Source organism: Oncorhynchus mykiss, chromosome Y (assembly GCF_013265735.2).
Source record: "Oncorhynchus mykiss isolate Arlee chromosome Y, USDA_OmykA_1.1, whole genome shotgun sequence".
NCBI lineage: Eukaryota > Metazoa > Chordata > Actinopteri > Salmoniformes > Salmonidae > Oncorhynchus > Oncorhynchus mykiss.
The window spans coordinates 36,183,395-36,189,749 of NC_048593.1; positions in this window are offsets into that span (position 1 = coordinate 36,183,395).

Here is a 6,355-nt window from a genome sequence, read left to right on the forward strand (position 1 = left end):
TGGCTAAAATGATTGCTACCGATTTCCAGACATTTTTGATTGTGGAGGACAGACGGTTTAGAAATTATAGCAATAGTCTAAATCCAATGTACACAATTCCAAGCAGGAAAACCCTTTCAAAATCACTTATTCCACAACTGTACGAGAGCACACAGGCTTCAGTGTGGGAAAGAGTCCAAAAAGCTACTGCAGTTTGCCTTACCACTGACTGCTGGACATCAAGGGTAATCACTTCTTACATGTCGGTTACATGTGACTTCATTGAAGATTTTCTCAATGTCTAGCTGTCTTCTGGACTGCTTTGAGTTCAGCGACAGACACACCTCAGAGAACTTGGCAGAGCAACTGTTGAGAGTGGCAAGAGAATAGCAAGTAGATGGAAAAGTGGTCTGTTGTGTTAGCGACAATGCAGCTAACATAACCAAAGCCATGAAAATGTTAAAATTGACCCATCATCCATGTCTTTCCTACACAATCAACCTGATTGTAAGAGATGCTCTGAAGGTGATGAAGCCGACCTTGGACAAAGTGAAAGCAGCTGTGGAATACTTCCACAGGAGCACAGTAGGTGCTGAAAAACTAAAGTCTACACAAAACTAGATGGGGATGCCATCATCTCTACCCTGGCCGTTGTCAATGCACCTGTTGATGCTCTGACCCAAGAGGAATGGGAGGTGGTGGAGGAGGTGTGCAGAGTCCTGGAACCCTTTGAGCAGGTCACTGTGGAGATCAGTGGAGAGAGGTACAGTAAGCAGTTATTACTACATCATTATTTAATCCAGTATTATATATGTATATGAGCAGTGATGAGAATGTAGTATCAATAGATAAAACATGAACCTGAACTAATAAGTTACTGTTATCTCTTTTCAGCTACTGTGGGGCAAAAAAAGTATTTAGTCAGCCACCAATTGTGCAAGTTCTCCCACTTAAAAAGATGAGAGAGGCCTGTAATTTTCATCATAGGAACACTTCAACTATGACAGACAAAATTAGAAAAAAAATCCAGAAAATCACATTGTAGGATTTTTAGTGAATTTATTTGCAAATTATGGTGGAAAATAAGTATTTGGTCACCTACAAACAAGCAAGATTTCTGGCTCTCACAGACCTGTAACTTCTTATTTAAGAGGCTCCTCTGTCCTCCACTCGTTAACTGTATTAATGGCAGCTGTTTGAACTTGTTATCAGTATAAAATACACCTGTCCACAACCTCAAACAGTCACACTCCAAACTCCACTATGGCCAAGACCAAAGAGCTGTCAAAGGACACCAGAAACAAAATTGTAGACCTGCACCAGGCTGGGAAGACTGAATCTGCAATAGGTAAGCAGCTTGGTTTGAAGAAATCAACTGTGGGAGCAATTATTAGGAAATGGAAGACATACAAGACCACTGATAATCTCCCTCGATCTGGGGCTCCACGCAAGATCTCACCCCGTGGGGTCAAAATGATCACAAGAACGGTGAGCAAAAATCCCAGAACCACACGGGCGGACCTAGTGAATGACCTACAGAGAGCTGGGACCAAAGTAACAAAGGCTACCATCAGTAACACACTACGCCGCCAGGGACTCAAATCCTGCAGTGCCAGACATGTCCCCCTGATTAAGCCAGTACATGTCCAGGCCCATCTGAAGTTTGCTAGAGAGCATTTGGATGATCCAGAAGAAGATTGGGAGAATGTCATATGGTCAGATGAAACCAAAATATAACTTTTTGGGAAAAACTCAACTCGTCGTGTTTGTAGGACAAAGAATGCTGAGTTGCATCCAAAGAACACCATACCTACTGTGAAGCATGGGGGTGGAAACATCATGCTTTGGGGCTGTTTTTCTGCAAAGGGACCAGGACGACTGATCCGTGTAAAGGAAAGAATGAATGGGGCCATGTATTGTGAGATTTTGAGTGAAAACCTCCTTCCATCAGCAAGGGCATTGAAGATGAAACGTGGCTGGGTCTTTCAGCATGACAATGATCCCAAACACACCGCCCGGGCAACGAAGGAGTGGCTTCGTAAGAAGCATTTCAAGGTCCTGGAGTGGCCTAGCCAGTCTCCAGATCTCAACCCCATAGAAAATCTTTGGAGGGAGTTGAAAGTCCGTGTTGCCCAGCAACAGCCCCAAAACATCACTGCTCTAGAGGAGATCTGCATGGAGGAATGGGCCAAAATACCAGCAACAGTGTGTGAAAACCTTGTGAAGACTTACAGAAAACGTCTGACCTTTGTCAATGCCAACAAAGGGTATATAACAAACTATTGAGATAAACTTTTGTTATTGACCAAATACTTATTTTCCACCATAATTTGCAAATAAATTCATCAAAATTCCTACAATGTGATTTTCTGGATTTTTTTTCTCATTTTGTCCTTCATAGTTGAAGTGTACCTATGATGAAAATGACAGGCCTCTCTCATCTTTTTAAGTGGGAAAACTTGCACAATTGGTGACTGACTAAATAAGTTTTTGCCCCACTGTATGTGACAGCCTCAAAAATGATACTCCTGTGTAAGGGTCTGCAGTGAATCACAGCCAGCCGCCAGAGAGAAGCAAATGTAACCACAGGACATGTGACTGAGTTGCTGGACACCCTATGTTCATCAATGGACAGAAAGTTCCACAGAATGGAATATAATCACGTGCTATCAGAAACTGCTGCACTTGACCCCAGGTTTAAGAAGTTAGCCTTCAGTACTGCCAGATTGATTGATGAGGCTCTTCAAAGAATAACCTCAGCAGCAAGGAGGGGCAGCCCCAGCAGTCAGCTGGCTCAGGCACCAGGGCAAAAGGAAGAAGAGGGAGCAGATGGAGCAGAAGCACCAGCAGTAGTGCCACAAACATCTGCTGTTTGGATGCTGGGGATGCAGCACGAAGGAAACCTTCAGCAGACACCATAATGGAGGTCCGATCCTATTTGGAGGAGCCCCTGCAGATCCTCTGAGCTAAAGTCATGACAGGGAGAGTGGACACATCCCTACCTTCTGAGAGAGTCTTCTCGAAAACGGGACAAATAATTACTGAGAGAAGAAACCGCATCAGCCCCTCGAAAGTGAGGCAGCTTGCATTTCTGAATGCAAATCTCTCATAAAAGCAAAGTATGGTCAGCATTTATGTGTGCTGCTGGTTATAACATGGCAATAAAGAAGAGAGAAAATAGGGACCAGTTTAATGTTTTAAGTGGGATGCTGCAGTTTTGCACATTGTTATTTATTTTTCTTTGATATGTGCAATATTCTATTATGCTGTTCAGATTGTATTCGTTTTAAATTGTTACGTTTATATGCACTTTGTTAATAGACATTAAAATATGATACTTTAAATACAAATGTATTTAAAAAAAATAGCATTATTTTTCATAACAAAACAATGCATTTTTAAATACATTGTGGTTAATAGTGATCCCTTAACGCGCCAATCTCGTAAACGGGATAGATTTGACAACATCCGGTGAAATTGCAGAGCGCCAAATTCAAACTACAGAAATATCAATATTCAACATTCACGAAAATATACAGTGCCTTGCGAAAGTATTCGGCCCCCTTGAACTTTGCGACCTTTTGCCACATTTCAGGCTTCAAACATAAAGATATAAAACTGTATTTTTTTGTGAAGAATCAACAACAAGTGGGACACAATCATGAAGTGGAACGACATTTATTGGATATTTCAAACTTTTTTAACAAATCAAAAACTGAAAAATTGGGCGTGCAAAATTATTCTATTATATTATATTATATTATATTCTATTATTATATGGACGAGCAATGTCAGAGCGGAACGGACTAAGATACAGTAGAATAGTATAGAAAACAGTATATACATATGAGATGAGTAATGCCAGATATGTAAACATTATTAAAGTGACTAGTGTTCCTTTCCTTAAAGTGGCCAGTGATTTCTAGTCTATGCCTATAGTCAGCAGCCTCTAATGTGCTAGTGATGGCTGTTTAACAGTCTGATGGCCTTGAGATAGATGTTTTACAGTCTCTCGGTCCTAGGTTTGATGCACCTGTACTGACCTTGCCTTCTGGATGATAACGGGGTGAGCAGGCAGTGGCTCGGGTGGTTGATGTCCTTGATGATCTTTTTGGCCATCCTGTGACATTGGGTGCTGTACTTGACATACTGTATGTTGGAAGATATGTGTGCTGAAAGTTTGGGAAAAATAGGATACAAATTAGATATTTTTTCCAAACCTCAATTTGCACAGCTTCTGTGGAATTGTAAACTGTGTGTACAAAACACTAAGAACACCTTCCTACTATTGGGTTGAACCGGGCTATGTCAGGGAGTGACAAAATCAGAATATTGTTGATGATCCTTGTTGTAGATGAATGGGAGGAAACTGGTTAAAAATGATTTCCTCCCATTCATCTACAACAAGGATCATCAACAATATTCTGATTTTGTCACTCCCTGACCTTTGAGAGACGTTTTATTTCTCTATTTGGTTAGGTCAGGGTGTGATGTGGGGTGGGCATTCTATGTTTTGTATTTCTGTGTGTTTGGCCAAGTGTGGTTCCCAATCAGAGGCAGCTGTCTATCGATGTCTCTGATTGGGAATCATACCTGTATAGCCCTAGTAAGCTTGACGGTCGTTTTTTGTGGTTTCTTGTTTTGTTGGCCACATTTAAAATAAAGTAAAATGTACGCTCCCCACGCTGCACCTTGGTCCGGTCATTTCCCTGACAACGTTCGTGACAGAACTACCCACCACAACCGGCGTGGCCGGGAGGAGCAGCGTTTTCTGGAGGAATGGACATGGGAGGAGATCTTGGAAGGCAAGGGACCCTGGGCAAAGGCTGGAGAGTATCGGTGTCCAAGGGAGGAGATAGAGGCGGCGAAAGCAGAGCTGCGACAGTATGAGGAGTTGGCACAGCGGAGCACTAGAGGCAGCCCCCCCAAAAAATATTTGGGGTTGTGCACACAAGGAGACTGGCTGAGTCAGGTTGGAGACCTGAGCCAACTCCCCGTGCTTACCTTGGGGAGAGTGTGACTGGTCAGGCATCGTGTTATGCAGTGATGCGGACGGTGTCTCCAGTGCGCACTCATAGCCCGGTGCTCTATATTCCAGCTCCCCGCATCGGCCGGGCTAGAGTGGGTATCCAGCCAGGAAGGATGGTGCTGGCTCAGCGCATCTGGCCTCCACTGCATCTCTATGGCCAAGAATATCCTGTGCCGGCTCTGCGCACTGTGTCTCCGGCGCGCCTGCACAGCCCAGTGCGTCCTGTGTTAGCGCCCCGCATTTGCCGGGCGAAAGTAACCATCCAGCCAGAACGGGTTGTGCCAGCTCTACGCTTGAGACCTCCAGTGCGCCTCCTTGGACCAGGATATCCTGCGCCGGCCCTACGCACAGTGTCTCCGGTTCGCTTTCACAGCCCAGTGCATCCTCTGTCAACGCCCCGCAGTTGCTGGGCCAAAGTGGGTATCCAGCCAAGATGAGTGGTGCCAGCTCTGCGCTCTATATCTCCAATAGGCCTCCAGAGTCCAGTACGTCCTGTGCCTCCTCTCCACATTTGCCCTGAGGTGCGTGTCATCAGCCCGGTGCCACCGGTTCCGGTCCCACGCATCAGACCTCCAGTTCGTCTCCACAGTCCAGAGCTTCCGGCGACAGTTCCCAGTCCAGAGCTTCCGGCGACAGTTCCCAGTCCAGAGCTTCCGGCGACAGTTCCCAGTCCAGAGCTTCCGGCGACGTTTCCCAGTCCAGAGCTTCCGGCGACGTTTCACAGTCCGGAACCTCCAACAACGGGCCATAGTCCGGAACCTCCAATGTCGGGCCACAGTCCAGAACCTGCGGCGAGTTTCCTCCGTCCGGGGCCTGCAGTGAGGGTCCCTAGTCCGGGGCCTGCAGTGAGGGTCCCCAGTCTGGAGCCTTCAGTGAGGGTCCCCAGTCCGGGGCCTGCAGTGAGGGTCCCCAGTCTGGAGCCTTCAGTGAGGGTCCCCAGTCCGGGGCCTGCGGCGAGTGTCCTCCGTCCGGAGCCTGCAGTGAGGGTCCCCAGTCCGGGGCCTACAATGAGGGTCACCAAAGTGGGGTGAGCCAGAGGTGGAGCGGGTCTGCGTCCCGCACCGGAGCCGCCACCGAAGTAGATGCCCACCCGGACCCTCCCCTATAGGTTCAGGTTTGCGGCCGGGAGTCCGCACCTATGTGGGGGGGGGGGGGGGGGGGGGGGGGGTACTGTCACGCCCTGACCTTAGAGAGCCATTTTATTTCTCTATTTGGTTAGGTCAGGGTGTGATGTGGGGTGGGCATTCTATGTTTTGTATTTCTGTGTGTTTGGCCGAGTGTGGTTGTCTATTGTCTCTGATTGGGAATCATACTTAGGCAGCCTGTTTTGCCACCTTAGTTGTGGGT